This window comes from Meriones unguiculatus, chromosome 10 (assembly GCF_030254825.1).
Source record: "Meriones unguiculatus strain TT.TT164.6M chromosome 10, Bangor_MerUng_6.1, whole genome shotgun sequence".
Classification (NCBI taxonomy): Eukaryota; Metazoa; Chordata; class Mammalia; order Rodentia; family Muridae; genus Meriones; species Meriones unguiculatus.
This window is the reverse complement of record NC_083358.1, coordinates 24,183,576-24,203,846: the sequence shown is the minus strand read 5'-3', so window position 1 is coordinate 24,203,846 and position 20,271 is coordinate 24,183,576.

Below are 20,271 nucleotides of genomic sequence, written 5' to 3'. Positions count from 1 at the left end.
CCAAGAGCAGAGCTTGCCATGGGACACCCAATCTGCAGGTGCCTAAGGCAATGCCTGAAATCTGGTGATAGAAAAACTCTTTCAAAGCATTGGACATTTTTGTTATTGTTATTTCCAGAATATTAATTGGATCTTTAAGGAGAGAGAGAGAGAGAGAGAGAGAGAGAGAGAGAGAGAGAGAACTGACCTGTTTTGTGCCAGAGCTGTCTGGTCTCTCCAAACACTTAATCCAGCCGCTCTCATTGTCTGGGATCAAAGCGCCTTCCGGCACCACAGCTTTGTTCTTCTAGGAGCAGATGAAGGGGCTGAGAGGGAGAGCTCCTTTGGGCTTCCTGCCCCCTCCCTTTTCCTGAGCTTTGAGAGAACAAAGAGATTTACCAGGCAAGGATCCCAACTACAAGGTGCTAATGATTGGAATCACATGTTTGGTGGGGTGGGGCTTGGACAAGGGTTCCCTAAGTCAGAGGCTTCCAGGATGGGGAGGAGAACAGTCAGGGAATACAAAGGCAGCAGAGTACTAGGATCATGGATCTGCCAGCCAGAAATTCTATGCCAGGAGGAGCCCACGACGCCCCCACTAATCTCATGTCGAACACTCTCTGGCAGGTGTATCTTCCTTCCTTCCATCCATCCATCCATCTGCCATGGATCACAGGTTCTAAGTTCTCTACATCCTAGGAGAAGATGCCACAGAGCCCTACCCCTTTCCGTGTTGTGTCCAGGTGTGCTGAGCATGGTTTTGAGATTCCTGAGAAGGGCAGAGCACAAACTAGGAGGACACCAACTGCCTGTAGAGCTTGTTAATATGTAGGTGACTCAGGCAGGTGTACCTGGTGCTGGTGTAAGGGATCTGCAGAGAACTTGAGGATTTGCAGTTCTGTTGAGTTCTAAGATGCTGCAGGATCAGGGACTGTCCTTTGGGAACTTCTGTTCTGTACAATGAAGTCTCCAGATTATTGTGCAATTAACTAACGAGCTCCTGTGATGGTCTCTAATCTCAGGCCCTAAGAATGTGGAAACCTCATAGGCAATGAACAGGCCCATGGCCCCAAAAGGACTCCATCTTTACATAAGCATCCCAGCCTGTTTGGGTGGGAACAGAAACATGCAATTCTTTCTTACTTTTAACTCTCTCTATAAAGCCAAGCTTGGCAGAAGAGGGAAGAGGTACCAGGCTATAACCCTTTGGGGAAAGTGCTTTACCCCCATGCATGTGGACTGGAGTACAGATCCCAGCACCTTGGTGCAAACCCAGTTGCAGTGACTGCCTGCAATCCCAGAGCCAGGGAGGCAGAGATCATCAGAAACAAGAAGATCCATGTGGCTTCCTAGCCAGCCTAGCCAAACCATGAGTCACAGGTTCAGAGAGAGACCTGGTTTCAAAAATTAGCTGTGGAGGAATTCACAGAAACACAGGAAGTCTATCTCTGGCCTCAGCTTGCACGAACACAAACATGAACTGATACATCTGTGCATTCATGCACAGCCACATCCCCCGTCCCCACCCCCACACACCCTAACTCTGAAGTAGCAGAATAACACGGTGGGCAGCAGGTGAAGAGGAGGAGGAGATTGTTAAAGTATAGTGCAAGCATTTTGCAAGCTCAATATCCCAGTAAAATTTCACAAAGCCCTGTTAGCCTCTGATTCTTCACTTAAAAATTGGGGAGCAAGCAGCCTACTTAAAGCAGCATTCCCAGAATGTCACATTGAGGTTTGTGGCCAGTGTTATTTTTTAAAGCATGCTGAACATACCTAAGCTGACTCTCTCACTAGCCTCCACGCTTTGCTATGGCTCCGCTATTGCTTACAAGCTGTGGTAAGGGATAGGATGATTTCAAGTTCAGTGAACTAAATAAGTGTCTTCTGCAGAGTTAATAGATTTTTCTATTGAGCAGAAAAAGAGCACCAAGATTTCATCTGTGTACCCCACTGCCCACCTACACCCTAAGCAGTAAGGACACATGTGTGACTGTTTAACTTGGCTATGCCTAGTCACTGGCATTCTCGTTGATGTATCAGCCTGCACTGCCAGAGAAACACCTGTTTCGATGGAACCTTGCTGTGGAAAGTGTCTTGTTACTTTTGCTGATAAGAACTAAAGCAGTGGGTATTTCTTGGGAATTTCAAAACACAACCTTTGGAAAGGGGATATCAGCTCAAGTTGGCAGAACAAATAGATCCCCAAACAGTTCTATCTGGAAGAGATATAAAGAAGGTTTTGTTTAATCGTGGTGATTTTTCTTTCTCTTATTCACATTGATAGTGGACGCTTCAGGACTGAGTCCCCAAGGACTCTGCTCAGGGAAGTGTTAAAGAGAGGAACATTTGCAGCGTGGAGCTTAGAGCACTTTCTGTCCACTAATTGTCTGACATTGTCTGTGAGCAAGTTAAGCCCTCTGTGTGGTCTTGAAATAATCAAATCAATGGCCAGACACTTCCAAAGTCACCTAGCTGAAGCATCTGTAAGGAGCAAGACAGTTCCCACAGTTCCCAGCTGGGCTCCAAGTCATCCCATTATCCCAAGCAAGAGATTAAAGGTACATTGTGGTCTCCAGCTGCTCAGAAAGTCGAACAAGGGGCTGCTATGTCCAGACCACAACGGCAGAGGTCAATAGACGTGTTAAAGCCTGTGACTAGGATCTGTTCCCACATGATCACCAACAGTAGTTGAGCATGCTGAGAAGAGCTGGGAAGGCCCAGAGCACTTTTTCTAATACCAGGGGAAAAAAATGTCATTTTCCAAAATATGTGTGACCAAGATGAGGTGCTTACAATTAAATGAGGTATTTCTCCCCTCAGTGAAACCAAGGAGCAGTGTGGGGGGTGGGGGGTGGGAAGGTGTCCCAAAAAGGTGGTGTTGTTAACATCTGGAAGGAGCAGTCTCTGTACCAGAGAACCACACTCATACCACAGCAGTGTTAGTTCAATGATGCTCTGTTCCTTTCTCCCCTCAAACACACTTATAGCAAGATGATCCAGAACTTGTCTTTTTGTTCCCATAAGCTAGAGGAAAAAATGTTCCCGGTAGCCTCTGACAAGAGCAAAGCCCACAGTGGGAATCTGCTGCAGTGCTCTGTGTATATTCATGGGTTAGAGCTCCTTCACTTCTAGTTAGACCTTCTTGCCGCCTATGATAATCTGAGTAATGGCCCACAAGTTATCTGTGTCCTCACCCCACGGACTTACCAATGTCTCCTTAAATGGAGAAAATGGTTTTGTAGGTGTGATTGCATTAAAGCTTTTGCAGTGGGAATGTTATCACTTCTAGGTGTGTCCTAGAAGTGATATATCTTTATAAGAGGAAGGTAGAAGAGATAGGAATGAAAAGACAAAAGAAGGCAAATGGTGTGATGACCACAGCCAGATACTGTGCCTTGTAGACCAGGGAACAGTCAGAGCTGGAGCAGGCACACAGCCTGTGCTGGATGCTGGAGAAGGAGAAATCATTTCTCCACTGTAGCCTTCATAAAGAACCAGGTTCTTATCCTTAATTTTAGCTGGACAAACCTGGTTTTGGACTTCTACTTTCTAACTGAAAAAGAATAAATGTGCGTTGTTTGCAGTCATGAAATTTGGAGATACTTGTTATAGCAGAGATATAAAGCTGATACAGTTGGATATTACCCAATTGTCCATGTATTTACCTTTATTCTGCTTTTGGAGTTGTTCCCACTGCAGTTCCCTGACATTACTGGTCTCCGTTACTGACTGATCTGGCCCAAAAGTGACAGCCCCTCATATCAACAGAGCCTGACACTGGGCAGAAAAGGGCTGTATTGCCTATATCCAAGTTTCTAAAGCATAGGAGTTGTACACTACATGACCCTGACCAGGACATTCAGTAACCTAAAGCACAGAAGACATGATCTCAGTGAACATTGACTTGGCACCCACGTTTTTAATGGCAGGACTTTTCATATATTCCAAATGAAGACATTAGAAATTTTGCAGAACTCTGGTAAGCACTAAATGGAATGAATTGTATTAGTACCTAGCAATGGGTAACCTCTATGAGATCAAGATTTCCACATTCATAGACTATGACATGTATTGGTTACTATGTGGTGGAGCACAAAACATCCCAATGCCACTGGTCATGTGTATCAGACACAATGTACAGATAAGAAAACTGAGCTCTAGGAAGGTTTGGAAACTTAGGCAAGGTCACATGGCTGATCTTGGTCTTGCAGGTGGTTGAGATGACATTACAAAAAGGAGAGTCCCTCTCCTTTACTGTCTCATGTCACTGCCCTAAGAACTCTACCATACAATGATCAAAGAAATTACAGTTCCCTTGGATCCAGAGATGATGCAATCTGTCCTGCCTGTTGTTGCTCTATCTGGTACTGTCATTCCCCAGTTTTTAACCACAGAGAGCCATGTCCTTTCAATTTAGAACATGTTAACAAGGGCTATAGCTGGGCATAAGATGTGAATCACCTCCAAGTCCAGTGTTCTAAAATGCAATTGCATAACAAGGTATAGTTTTATTTTAGGTTTTCCTTTGTTTTTTTCATTATGTCTTTGGTAGACATTTATTAAATTCTTTCTACTACATGCTGACTTTTGGGTCTGGAGTTATTAAGAAAAAACAAAACAAAACAAAACAAAAACTTAGTTCTTTCTTTTGGCCCCTTACACTTCAGTTTAAAGCACAAAAGACTCAACTAAGCATGGTACCTCACCCATTTAGTCCCAGATCTTTGGAGGCTGAATTAACAGGATCCAGAGCTTAGAACCACTCTCCACTAAAATACAGAGTTGAGATTAGTCTGAGCTACATACGCTCCTGAAAAAATAAGATGAGCAAAAGGCACATGTAACTTGGGGAACACGGAGCACAGGTCAGGACACGTGACCATCTGGTGCTGGAGTGCAGAGAAGAAATGGCTATATATATGGCTTGGAAAAATTGAGCAAAGATTGAGAGACATTGTAATTCAGCTAAATTGCTAAGGCTTGCCAGAGAGGAAAGAAGGCCCTGGTGAGCAGAGGGAGCCTTTTATACACACAAAGGTTGAAAGTACTAATGAAAATATAAATCTTATCTGTGTTGCTAGAATGTAGCTTTCTGTGTGGTGGGGAGAGTGGGATGAAGAGAAGCTTGGTTTTCTAACCCTAAAGGCAAAAGACGGAACTTCTGTCCCTAATGAAGACTGAGATTATCCACCAGGCTTCTACAGTTAAATCTCAAATGGACTGAGCCTCCAGCCTTTCTTGCCTCTCTCCCCTCCAAACTCTTGAACCTGAACTCTAAAGCATGTCACAGCAAAGCTCCCATGTTAATGAGGGAACGTCAAGGCATCTCATTCATATGCAAACGCTCTGACACAGACGCTATATGAAATGAATTTAGATGGAATATGCCAGGGTGCTTTTTCCCCCTGAAATCCTTTCAGAGAGTTATGATGTTGCTACATAAGTTAATGAGAGGAATGGAAGAGCAAACTCTGCTCTCAAAACCTGTCAACAGTATAACTATTTAGATGGGTATTAAAGCCAGACACTGTCATATAATTTGAGGGTATGGTTGAAGACATCTTAAGAATATTTTGTCTCTGACAATTGAATCATATTTCTAATAGACATCTCAAAAAGAGTAGCAGTAGTAGCAGCCATGTAACGTTTATTTAGAAGCTTGTGAAGATCTTTGATTCAAAGTGCTGGCTGAAATGACAGTACCTGGCTCTTGGAATGTCAGACCTGCCAAAAGGTTTGAATTTTATTATAAGACTAAGTGCTCAAGAAATATCATCTCCATACACAATACTCTGAAGAGTGCTATACATATATCCTTTGTTTAATCCACACAGCAGTTTTTTGAGGCAGTATATTGCAATAATCTCACTTTATAGACATGTAATCTGAGACATAGAGAGAGTCCATAACTTCCCCAAGGCTGCATAGATAATGAGTAATAGAAAGGAGTTTTTACACTTACAGACCTGGCTTAATTCTCTCTCACTGTCTCATAGCAAAGAATTCCTATGAAGGGGATCTGGCCAAACCTTTCATGAATACTTTGAATATATATATTTGCTTGTAACCACCAGAGATCATGGGCTTTCATAAAATCTTACAAAGAGGTAGGGTAGCTGAAATCTGGCTTAGACTCTAGATTTGGGGGTATTCATTAGACATGCTGCCACAGATGAAGGTCTAAACTTTGTTTACCATGGTTTGATCATGGTCATGACAAGGGAACTCTCATCTACTTTATAAAACTGTCCCTGAGAGAAGGCTCCTAAATCTAACTTTATTCAAAGGAGTCTCACTTTCTCTCCAGTTGGCCTCAATGGCTCTCTCTCTCTCTCTCTCTCTCTCTCTCTCTCTCTCTCTCTGCCTCTTACTTGCAGATCAGGGTACAGGATCTTAGCTACTGCTCCACTCCATGCTCTACCTGCCTATTGCTACATTTCCCACCATAGATGGCCATGGGCTCTCCCTCTGAAACTGTAATTCCCCAATAAACTCTTTTTTGTCTGTAAATTTCCTTGGCCATTGTGTCTTATCACAGCAATAGAAAAGCAACTAAGACAGTTAAGGAGAGCCCTGAGAGAAAGGAACTAAAGGCAAGCAAGCAATGAGATCGATTGGTACCTCAATACCAGCCACTCCTGTGGAGAGACCCTCCCAGGCACAAGCCCATGGTGTGCTGCCCACAGCCTAGGCAGTATGGCACTTTGTGCTGCCAGCAGCTTTCTGGGACAGGTTGTATTACTTTTCCTTACACATGATAGAAATTTGGCTTTCAGCACATAAGTATCTTGCCTACACATGGCCAGTAAGCAGGGGATCTGGGATTTGAATAAATCTATCCAGATGCAAAGATTCCTCCTTTGACCAAGACTCTGTTCTTCATTTCCATGGTGGGATGTTTTAGATACTTCTTAATCCTGGGCAAGAGCTGATGGATTATGTTGCTATGTGTGGGAAAGTGTATCAAAGTACCTGAATCTCAGCATGTGGAATTTTAATCATTCACTATCTTGTTAGAACCTACTGGTACATACAAACCAAAAAAGACATTAGAATAACAACTCTCCAGGGTCTGCTCTGACAGCAGTGTGTTGGAATGACTGACCTGCGATGAATACAGTGAATAAATGAATGGAAGCCAAGGACCACTTCTCTATGTTAGTAGAGCCAGCTCGTTGAATTTCATCTTCACAGTAAACTAGGAAGTGACCTTTTAATCTCCATTATTCAGAAGAAAAAGTGAAGTCTAGAGAACTCGAAGTGACTGGCTAAAAGATGCTTAGAACATTGTCTAAGCACCAGACGTTACCAGGTCTATTAATATACACAGAGAAATTTCTGCCAGAATATCAACACCCAAGCCCGCTGCTAAGACAGCAAATCCTCAAAATCATGTCAAGAAGAAGCCTCTCTTTACTTAATAAAGCCCAATGAGCCTTTAAAAATAGTGCAGCAGTTGACTGTATTTCTGGAGTACAGGGCAGCTGAACAGAATATTTAAATGCAATGTTCTGAGGAAGGTGCAGGCTTTCACCAAAATGCAATAGGTAAGCTTTAAGGACAGGCTTGCCTCGGAATGTTTGGACACGTTCATTCTGCTTTCTTCTTTGGAATCTTTCAGTGCTCTGCCCTCTCTGTCTGAGATCAGGGACAGAATACGTGGGGTATGCTGTTTGCTCTGTGGAATTTGCATACCATGGTTGGAAGGATTCACCAATTAATGAAGTCAGAAGTGGTCTAAGTCCCCCTCAGCCAGTCTATCTATTAATTCTGACCCAGTGGGAAGTGCCCTTCCTGACTGCGTCTATCTCTAAGGTCCATCAGCATTCATTGGGTGCCAATGAAAGAGAGGAAAACAATTCCCCTCTAGCTTATCTCTTATTCTTGTGGGCAAGTTATATTCCAGGTCTAGATGAGAAATAACAAAGGAACACACATCAGCTTTAAGAGATCCACAGAGGACCCAGCAGACACAACCTGAAATGGACCTTTTGCCTTTCCCATGACTCTCTCCCCTGTGAACCAATTCCAAGCAGATTCATTCCCCAAAACAAAATGAGCCAGGAATCTGATTACAACATAAAGAACAAAGTTATTTTGGAGCACTTCCCATTGTCTTTACTCTGTTAATTGATCTGTCACAGCTTTACTCCCTTTATATGCTCTTTGGACAATAAAAAATGTCACCACTGACTTTTAATTTGTACAGTATGGCATCCCTCTTGGTTCCATTGGTATTAAAGATGGCTTCTAGAGCCAGAGGTGACTATTAGGGTAGCATTTACTCTCTGTCAAATTCATTATACTCTCTCCCCTTTTCTGCTGCTTGCTCCACTTCCCAAAGCCCCTGGCATGTATCTTCACCTGCTCTCATATTCAGTAATAAAATCCGAGACTTAAGAGAACATGGATTTCAAGGTGCAGCACCTGTAATGCCAGCACTCCAGAGGCAGGAGAATCTAAAGTTGAAGGCCAGTCATGGTGAGATCAAGAGGTATGCAGGGGCCATATTCACTTCCCCAAAGAATTCAACCCCCACCTCTCTCCCTGAAAGAAAAAACTGCAGGGCTCAGGGCTCCACCTTCATTAATTAGGATCAAATCTCAATCCCTGATAACCCAAAGAAACGAAAAGGCAGCCAATCATGCTAAGAGGCTGTAAAAGAACTTCCTCTAATCCTCCCAAAGCACTCAAGAAAAGGCTTTCTGCCAAGTCAGGGTCATTTAATGTAGTCTGCTTTGGAAAAGATATTAAAACAGATTAAGTTCATTAAAAAGGAAAGAAAAGAAACCTCGTCAAAAGCAATGACCTCTGCCCAGCAGCCTTGTTAAAACAAGTACCTTTTCTCAGGATCTGAAATGTGTTGGAAATTTCAACAAAACTATGCAGCAAGGCAGGGCACGCCCTCACCAGGGAGCAGATCTGTCTGCCTAGCAAACTGGCAGAAGCCGGAAGCAAACATTGTTGTAGGTCCAGCGCCAAAGAGGGATGGGGGAAGGGGCAATACAGTCTCAGCTCTCAAATATTGCAGTCTGGACAGAGATGACATTTAAACAGAAAATAAAGCTGCCTGACAACACAGCAAGAGGATCCCCCATAGAATGGACTCCCCTGCTGAACCTTCAGCGAGGAGTCAAGTCTGGAAGAGCACACAGAAGGATCCTCTAGGCAGGAGAGCGTTTGGAGCCAACACACATAATTGACAATGAAGGCAGCACACAGCCCAGTGGGAGGGTGGCAAAAGCAGATTGAATCCTGCAAAGCTTAGACACAAACCAAAGAACTGTGAGCTGATCCTAAACTTCAGTGTGTGTGTGTGTGTTGGTTACTTCAGCTCTTTTCCTGTGACAAAACACTTGGCAGAACTGCTTAAAGACACAGGATTTTGTATTTTGGCTCATGGATTCAGGGGATTCAGGCCATGGTTGAGTGGCTCCATAAGTTTGGGCAGATTGTCGCAGACACAACAGCTTATAGTAAAGGGCCTTTGTTGTGGTGGAAGGGAAGCACAGAGAGGAGGAAAACATAGGAAGACGCCAAGGAAAATGTACCCCATGGAACACAGCCAGAGTCACACAACATCCAAGGAAAATGTACCCCTGGAACACAACCCAAGCATCTCACACCCTCTAACTAAGCTCTGCCTCCCTGTTTTTTGTTCTTGTTGTTTGTTTGATTGATTTTTAATCATCTCCATAATTTTCATCACCTCCCAAGAAAGCCATCACACTCTGAATGAATCAAGAGAGAAACCCATTCATTAGGTCAGTGCTCTTAATAAGATTTAATTCTCTCCGGACACACCCACACCTATACCCCTAGAGGTGTGTCTCATTGATCTCTTAGCCCCTGAATAATATCGTTTCTGCTCATATCCTCAGAACTCACAATCCTCAAGTTTCCATTATGTTATTTCTCTTATTTTTCTTTTATATATTATCTCAAGAAATTATTAGCTAGGGGCAATATCTCACCAACAGAACATTTGAAATCATAAATGCAATTAAGGAACAAAGATGGCCATTATTGGTGGAGGATAAGGACACAGAATTATTTCATTGGTCAAGGAAGAACTTCCTTAGGTCAGTAGGGACCTGCTCCTGCCCTCTGTGAAAATAATTATGACAGTAATAAAACAATAGAAATAAAATAATTTAACAACTCTACGGATAAAAGCTAACCCTTTTTATTCACAGCACAATAACAGTACATATAGCAGTCTGTTGAGGACCTGGTTTCCTCTGGTGACTGAAGGGACCTCAACCATGCCCAGCATCTTCTTGACACTCTAGTGAGTACATTAACCATCAATATAAAAGGCCTTTTAAAAAGTTGGCAATAGACACAAAGGCGAAGCTACTTGTTTCCTTTTCCAGGAGTTTCCAAACCTAATGAAATCCTCATGTAGTCCAAAGAATGAATCATGGTTTTCTGTCATGGCCCAACAAAAAAAAAACAAATGTCCCTCTTACAAGTATGGATGCTGAGGACTGGGCGTACAGCTCAGTAACCAAGCAATTGTGTATCATGCAGGACACCCTGGGTTCAATTGTCAGCCCTGAAAAACCAGTAGATGCCAACATCAAAGACAGAAAATACTTAAGGCATGCTACATTGACCATTATATCTCTCAGAACTTCTGATGGCTTCTGGCACAATGTAGCTGACATTTCCAAAGGAAATCCAAAGAGGAAATTTCCTTTGTTGTGTGTTGTGTAAACATGTGAAAGGCCAGGTTGTTTCTAAAAGAATTTCAGGAAAACTATGGATATTTCATGCAGTTCCTAACAGGAGAATAATATAATTCTACACGAGGCATTTAGATGGAAGGAAACCCTGAAACTATGCTTTCTTTGGTTTTGTGAACGGTTAAAAAAAAAATACTTAGACTTAAGCAATCCTTTCAGACTCTAATCAAGAAAACATAAAATTTTGGCAATATCCCCATGTATGTGCCCACTCAGCATGTACTGCTGAGCATCTACTCTAAGTCGGGATGCCAGGCTTTGTTTACATGCTGTTCCAGAAGACAACTAGGGCTGAGGAAATGACTCGGATTGTATGGTTTGCCATACAATCTTGAATACCTGAGTTTGATCTCCAGAACTCTCATAAAACCCCCAAGCAAAGTCACTCATACCTATTTTCCCATTTCTGGAGGAGGAGAGGCAGGAGGATCCTTGGTGACTGCTCAGACCAGGTAGTGTACCCAAATTAGTGAGTATCAGATTTTGTGAGAAGCTGTATCTCAAACAATAAGGAGGGCAACCAAGGCCAACACATGGGACATTCACAGACCCATGCACACTCACATGCACACATACAAAGAAAGAGAAAAAGATCATGGCTCTTACATTGTTGGTAGGAACCTGCTAAGGATCCTATTGATTTAAATCTGAATCTGAGGCTTCTTTGGGTACCCTCAAAGATTATCATAACTGCATAAGATGGCTAAAATTGAGAACACCCTGCGAGAGAGTTACCAGATTCACTGTACATTCTTTTCACTGGGATTATCACCAGGTACTCAGGTATCCGGCAGTGCAAGTACAGCAAACTACTGTTGGGCTTGCAGTAACTGAAGGGTATCTGGGTCCATGGGGGACATTCCAGGAAAGCTAGCTGCTGTAGGTGGGGAACGCCATTTTTTTGAAAGTGGATAGGGCTAAAGCACACAGAAGTGCAATGCCTGAGCCAGCTCTCTCGTTTTTTGCTTCATTCCAACTTCCATCTCTTCCTGCTTGTTTCTGGCATCTCTGGGCTCCTCTCCATTTATTCTGGTCTGTATCCTTTCAGTTCTGAATGGCCCCCTACATGATTCAATTGGTTTGTTCTCTGAATTTTGAGGTGAGGTGGGTATGTATGCCATGCTGCACGTATGTGTGGTCAGAAGGCAACTTTGTGGAGTTGGTTCTTCCCTTCTACCTTTGCATGATTTCAGGCACTGAACTCAGGTAAGCAGGCTGGCTTCTGTGGCAAGAGTGCGGCACTTTAGCTCTACTCTGTAGATGAAAATTTTCATGGTAGAGATTATAAACTGAGACTTGGGAGACTCAGGGCCTGTGGAACCCATCTCTGGTCCCATGTTAACAAAAGATCCTGGAACCCTGTAACACCTTCCCACCTGGGTCATCATCCTACTCCAATTGAAAAAAAAAAAAAATCTCATAGCAACATCTAAATTCGAGTACTTTTAATTTAACCCAGGTTCTCCTTATAAGCCAAACCAGGTAAATTACCATGTAGTGAAATAGTCAAATAATGTTCATCTGTTTACAGCAACTATATATACATGTTTATATATGTATATGTCCCTTATGGGTGGTCTAAACATTTCTAGCATATTTCTGTGAATGGAGCAACACTTTACCAGAATCTCAATCTCAACCCCCCTGGGAACAACATGGAGAATCACCACCATCTTGTACCAGGCAATCAGAAGTAACATGGTGCAGCCAGTATCTGGGACCTCCTTCTGGAGGACACCCTATAATGAATCCTTATTTTCCACCTTTAACTTTCTTTTTAAGAAAATGAAGTAGAATTGAGGGAAGAGTGTCAGAAAGCCTATGCCCTTCACCCCAGTCATAGCAACGACTGCCTACAAATCAGAAAATGGTTGACAGAGGAAAGTCTCCTGGCAAAGATCCCAAGCTAATTGCGTAAGAACCTGCTGAATTAGCATTTCGATCTCTGATCCAAACTCGTTCTGTCCTTCCTCCTGACAATTCTGCTTATGGAGAGGGTGGAGGATGAAAGACAAGAGAATCAGGGGGTATCTTCAAAACTTCTCCAGTGTCAGCTCTGCCAAGGTCCTCCTCCTGGAAGGCTGCCATGATCTACATTCATTTCACATCAGGGAAATGTGGATTTTGAAAAGCTTCAGTGAAGTGTCTGCTAAGGCTGCTTATGTTCATGGTTGGAAACCTGTGCGTGTAACCATCCAGCCTCCTGGGCATTGGGATTTATGACCAGACTCCACAGATGAATATCTCAACAGTCTGTGAACCCCCTGAGAGACACTGAACACTCTATGCCGAGTCACGAACATTCTTCTAGGAGGGAGTCCATGATTTTCATTAGGTTCTGCAGTTAGTTTCTGACTCAAAACCATATTTGGGGCTACCTCTTTGCAGAAAAAATGTGTTCCTTATAAAGCAAGAATGAATTCTAGTCTTTCAAGTCTCAACAAGCTCTGGACACATGAAATTTTAAGTCATTACTCAGACTGCTCACCAGGCTTGCATTTAAAAGAATGATGTTTCCCTAACTTAATGTAATATTGCTATTGGCAAATAGATCACTTTTAGAGTTATCGAACCTGCCAACTTTTATATCCACCAAGGTATAAACGTTCCCCAGATTTTGTCTTTTCATTTTCTCCTCTGGCTTTAATAGATTTCTGTCTAGGATCAAAAGGTTGGATGAGTACCGGCCATGCATAAAGTTTTGTGGGTTAATTAAGATGATCATTAGCTGCTCGGGTTTGTGCTTAGCTTCATGATTTGTAGGTAGCAAGTTTGCATCCATCAGACATGGTTGCTCCTCCAGGACCTTCATGTGCACGGAGAATGTCGAAGCAGATACAAGACCCTCGCAGCAGACACAGCTTTCTGAACACATTTTGCTACCTGCCACCTGAACTCCTTACTCCTTTCACCACTGTGGCAGGAATTTTTATTTGAACATTTATGAGCAACGCTTGCTTCCACTACTTGGGTGAAGTCCTTATATATTCTCTGTTGGTATATTTCTGTATTATAGACTGGAAGTTGAAGCCATGTATCCATTCTATGTCCTCCTTCTGTGCCTTTTATCCATCATTCAAATGCCCATTGAGCACGTAGTGCATTCTATTCAGACTGCTGGATGTGAAATAAAATAAGATGGAGTATATAGCTTGTGTTCTCACAGCCCAGGGGAAGGGAAAGGGGGAACCGACACAATGTAGCAGCAGATTAAGTGGAGGTAAACTGCCTGCATGAGAAAACTGTTGTTGTACGTTGAAGGACCAGAACAACTGAGAAGGGGGGGTGGAGAATGATTGGTGAAAGAAGCTATCCCAGGCAGGAAGAATGGATCCTGTGAGAGAGCAGGAAGGCAGGCATGCATAGGATGCATTCACAGCAGCTGGAGTCAGTTTTCTGAAGCTCTGCAGGGACAACCATTTCTCTTTTACAGATGTGATCAGTCTCATCAAGGTTAGTTGGCTTTTTGCTGTTTCTCTCTGTCAAATGGGGCAGTCATATGCTGAAATCCTAACTGCAAATGCCACAATTATATTTAGGTAACATCATAAGGATAGTACCCTTGTGATGGGGTTAAAGCTTTCCTAAGAACAAAAAGACACAAGCAACAATAGCATGCACCCTAGAAAAAGCAAGGATCTCTACAAACCAGAAAATCTGCTTCACTGGGAAGTCAAATCTAGGAGTCAAGTCTAGGGAACCTTGATTTTTTACTTTCCATCATGCAGTGTAGTGACCACTAAACACATGCTGTTAAAGCCACCCAGACCCTGCTGCTTCATTATATCAGGCATGCTAAGGAAGAGCTGCTACCTCAGGAAGCCTGAGGACAAATGATGCCTGAGATCCCAAAGCCCATAAGCCTGGTCATGCCTGGAACAGAGCCACTTGGAAGTATCTGAAGCAAGAGAAGGAGAAGGAAAGGAGAAAAGGGCTTCACATGTCATATGGCCATGTCAGATAGCCTCCCTGTGTCCTCTTATTTTGGCAGTGAGAACACAAAGGCTTATCAGAGTGAGAGCCTTATCCAATCTTGCATGGTAATTTATTGGTAAGTCTTTGTACTTTGAAAAGTTTTGTGTTTAGCTCTTTGCTAGCCAAATCGAATGGCAATTCATAGCCACTGCCTATCAAAGAGACCTAAGAACTATCTGCTAAGTTGAACACTCTAGAGACCATCACCATCCACAAACAGAAGCAGAGTCTTAAAAATATAAATAACACGGATCTGGGGGAGACATACTGGTTATCACCATTAACTCCAAGCCAAGTAGGCCTCATACAGTGAGCATGAGATTTCAGAAACAGCACTGTTAGGTTGCTTTTCTTTACAAGAGGCACTGTTGAATGCAAATGCATTACCTGATAAATAACAACCATCCTCAAGTGCTTTGTATGTGTCAGATGCTCTGCTGGGCACTTTGAACACAATGTGTCTAATTATGGCAGTAACCCAGCCAAATTCCTGTCACTTAGCCATCAGACAGAACAGTTCAGGGACAACTCCAAACCTGCAAAATCACACAGTGTGAAAATCAGGGTTGAAAATCTTCAAGGGAAAGTTGATGGGGACAAGAACTATTTTCATCAAATTACACACACACACACACACAGAGAGAGAGAGAAAGAGAGAGAGAGAGAGAGAGAGAGAGAGAGAGAGAAACAACAACAAAACAGTTTAAACAAAAACCCAGTATCCAAAACACCTTAAGCAAATCAAAACAGTGAGATCACAATAACTAGTTCGCTGTTTCTGAGTGTCTAAGTTCAGTTTTGTTGTTGTTTTAATAACCTACACAAAGGTGAGCCATGCAACATGGCCAAGGCGCATGACTTTGAAATGCCCAAAGGTCTCAGAGGGACTTCCCGCTCAATGTAAGCCAGAGGTACTTTTGGTTGTCAGTGTGAATTTAGGCTGCACCGATGGAAGCAGACTGCCACAAGAAAGGGTGTTTTCTTTGGAGACGTTGGGACTGCCCCTTGCTGAGTGAATATGGTAGAGCATGTGGGCTTTCTGAGTCTCTGGAGCTGAGAAAACTACCACAAGTTACAATTCTTTCTGCCTTGAAGTGGAAGCAGTGGCAGGGACAATCATCTGAATGTAAAGAAAGTATAAGATCACAGACGGAGTGCTCAGCCTGGCACTGAGTGACGAAATTGCCTCTTGAAACTAGATCCTTGAGTCTGAAGCACTGTGAGAGGTCTACAGGTAATTGAGTCTCAGCAGAGTCAGATCTGAAATGTTTGTGGAGAATGCTTTGGGTAAAGATTCAGTGTAGACCTATCCTTTGCCCTCTGCAGAAACCCAGGGGTTCTCTTGGATGAGCGGAAGCAATGTGTTAAGAATATGGATAGTGTGAACCTTCAGGTGATGAACAGGACAGAACTTTCATCCATGCTCAAAGTACACTTATGACACCAAGATAAGGAGTTTTGCAAATGCTCAGGGTGATTTTATACTAAGTAAAAGCTTCACTGTGGACCTAAGGGAGATTTACAATCACATCTAATCATCCCCAGAGCTTGAAATATCTTCCCCTCCTGCAGTTCTTCCATAGAATTTAGCTTGTTACAATTGCTCAAGCAGATGTAATGAACTCTGCAACCTAGCAAGACCTTGTCTCAGAATTTAAAATAAATAAAGAGCCAGAGATACCATTTGGTAATAAAGAACTTCTCTAGTATGTATATGGGCTTAGAGTTAATCATAACTACCTCAATAGAAAACAAGCAGAGAAATGGAGGGAAGGTGGGAGGAAGAGAAGAAAAAGAAAGGCAGGGATGGAAGAAGGCAGGCTCCTACCGTATCCAGTGTAGTGGCACTGGATCCATATTCAGTGGCACATGCTCCCAGAAGGGTTCTAGGAGTAACCAACCCTGTTCTCAAGGAGGCTGCCTTCTGGACAGGGAACAGGATACACACTTCTGCACTTGTAAGACACTGTAGGTCAAAGCCATAGTGTAAGGATGATTCTGGAATTTTGAGGGAGAAGTAATAGGGATAAAAGAACAGTTACTTGCTTAGTTATTGGATTTTCAACAAAATAAATTATCTCATCTTAGAAAACCTAAAACGAACAACTGAGAGATATGATAGATTTATACCATGTACAGTTTTGTATACGTGGTAAATCCCCTTCAACTCTTGGCATTTCTCTCAGGAGCTTTCCCTTTAAAATCTTGGGGCAGAAATGGGGGGCCATCAAGAGGCATGGAGTAATTTGTCAGTTTTATTTTTTCTTGGTGTCACTGAATATCATAACAGATTGAATTGTTTGTAAAAGATAAAATTTAATTTGGCATCATGACTGGTGGCTCAAACCTGCAATCCCAAGTACTCCGCAGGCTGGAGCAGGAGGATCACAAGTTCAAAGCCAGCTTTGGTTACAAAGTTTGAGCCCAAATAGAGAATTTAAGGGAAACTATCTAAAAATAAAAGTAGCGGCTTATCGACGCAGTTTAGTCACTGAGCACTTGTCTAGCATATGAAAAGGACGTAAGCTCAACTCTGGTATGCTCATGCCCAAATTTGTTTCTCTTATGTTTCGGAAGGCTAGGAAGCCCAAGTCCACATCTGATGTATTAGTTGTCCTGTTACTGTACGACAAAAGCAGCTTAATGAAGGAAGTATTTGTTTTGGCTCACATGGTTTAAAGCTGAAATACACAATGTTGGAGAAGTCTTGACAGGAACTGGAGACGTCTGATCTGATCACATCCATGTTCTGAAAATGTTAGGAAGCAAGTGCCAGTACTTACCTCAGTTTCTGCTCCTCATTCCTTGGAATCATCCAACCCGCATTTAGGATGTATTTTCCAATGTTAATGAACCTAATCTAGATAATCTCTCACAGATAGGCTCAGAGATTTGTTCCATGGTAATTCCAAATCCCACCAGTTGACAATCCAGATGAACTCTCACAGCTTCACCTCGATCGGATGCCAACATGCATTATTGTTAAGCTATATGGATCTTTGGCCCCTTGCTCCCATAGGCTTGTGGACATCCATATTGTAAAATGCACGAAGTACAATACCCAAAGTTCCTATAGTCTTTAATAATTCCAATATTGTTTAAAGTCTAGGTTTCATCTGAGACACAAGGCAGTCTCTTAGTAGTGATCTCAAAAGAAAAGCGGAAAGACCACATTACATACTTAATTCCAATATACAGTGGTACAAAATAAACATTAACCATTTAAAATGGAAGAATGGAAGCACAGCAAGGAATAGTTGCGCTAAAGCAGCCCAAGCATCAACAAAGTCCCAAACCCAAAGCTCTATATTCATCATCCGAGAATCATGATGGAATCATCTGCATTCTAAAGGGCTTAGGTAGACCCACTCTTCCAGCTCCTCTACCTACAGCACACAGAGCCTTTCTTTTAGTCTGGCTCTATTTCATGCCTAAAGCTTTCCTGATTTAATGTTCCATGGTTCTGGCATCTTCAATTCAACTTTATATAATCACTTAGGCTTCACCCTTACAACTTTGAACTGTGTCTTCTCTGCAGAGATTCTAACCCTCCCACACATTATCTGGCTCTCTGGAAATATGATACAAGACTCCACGACCTCCTCAACCTGCACCCATTTTTAACAGTAAATCTTGCTTCCAAGTGATGCCATCAGCTTGGCTTTCAGCCTGACCCTCACAGGTTACAATTCAGTAGCTTCTGGAGAAACACTTTTCTGGACAACTGCCTTTGAGAAACAAAGAACACTTTCAGTGATATTCTGTGTAGTCTTTCTGGTTTCAAATGAATTTGCATTCTCACCTATGGGGTCTTTAATGAGTAAGGTCTTGCTCTCAAGACATTTTTCCTGGTATCCCAATGCACAGTGTCAAGTTTATCTTTAATGGAACTAATCTCTTCAATAATTACAGTTCCTTTCAAACCTGATTTGTCTGAAAGCTTAAGCTTGTTTACATGCTGTTCCTCTCTAAACTGCACGTTTTAAGGATCTTTCTACTTCACCTTTTTGTTCTTCTTCCCTATAGAGCCTGATGAGAGTAGTAAATAGTAATCATACCACAGCCTCAGTGCTCTCCTATCTTAAAATTACTTTCACCAAACAAATCAGTCCATTCATTATTCCTGTATTCAACTTCACTCAAGTTCTCAAGACATGGGAAGGATGCTGAATGCCACGAGATTCCTTACCAGAATATCACATAAATGCTCTCTGGTACAGTTCCCAACAGAGGACTAGTCCAACACCCCCCCCCCCAAAAAAAAAAAAAAAAAACAGTTAATGAGCTGAACCTCCCTCGAATATATTTTTCTCAAAATTCTGCTCATCCAAATTACTTCCAGAATACACCATGAAGCTCTGTCTACAGCATGCTAGGGTTCTTCTGCCCAAAGTTTCAAACTCTTCCATATCCCTCCCATATTCAGTTACAAATAAGAACCATACAGCCAAGTTTATGGTATTAGTAACCCCACTTCTGGTGCCATTATTTGTCTTGATGCTATAACAAAATTGACAAAAGTCAACTTAAGAAAGATAATTTTTATTTTAGCTCACAGTTTGAGGGTATAGTCAATCATAGTTGTGAGGACAAAAGATTGAGGAGTCTAATCACATTTGATTACTAGGCAAGAAGCAGAGAACATGGATGGTTGTGATCAGCTCACTTTCTTCTTTTTATTCAGTCTTCGACCCCAGCCTACGGAATGGTATTACCCACATTTAATGTGGGACCTCTTATATCAATTAAGTTAACCAGTATAATCACTCACAAACACCATCAGAAATTCGTTTCCATGGTTATGCTAAATCTCATCAAGTTGAAAATGAAGACGAACCCTCACAACTGGTAAGGCTAATCTTGTTAACAGGGACTTTCTGCACCATCCCTAGTTAATGCAAGCCATCCTGTGGTAAGAAAAACACATTCATGAGACAGAGTTAACTTGTCCCTTTGAGAGAGTCACTCTGAAGATAATCCATTAACCTTCTAATCCATGAATCGATCAATACCATCCATGAGGGTAAAACTCTCATGACCTAATCACCTCCTAGAGGTCTTACACAGGCCTCTCTCTTAATCCCCCACAATGGGGATTAAACCTCAGCATGAGTTGTGGTGGGGGGCATTTGAACCATAACTGAAGGCATTGAAGAACACCCTACTCAAATATATTTGCTCTAATGAGCACCCAGGAGAGTCGAAGACCTCCAGTTGAAAACTATTCAACATAGCTATGGCATTTTCTGCAGATTTTTACCTGGGATAAATCTCATAACAGATTCTTTGTATGGCTGTTCTTTCTAATTTTACTGCTATTGTTTTTGTTGCAAAAATATGTAACTCCACAAAAAACAAGGCTTAGAAAACAGCATAAGTTGAGTGCCAAGAGCTAGCTATCCATAGTCACATATTCATTGGTCGAAAAAAGAGGGAATGTGCCTGTGAATAGCTATTATCTTTATGTAATGCATTCCCTCATTTTTATACTTTTTAGAATTTCTAATGAACCCAAATAGAATATTTCATTTTCCTAAGTCAGAAGAAATTGTTTATTGGTGTGCGA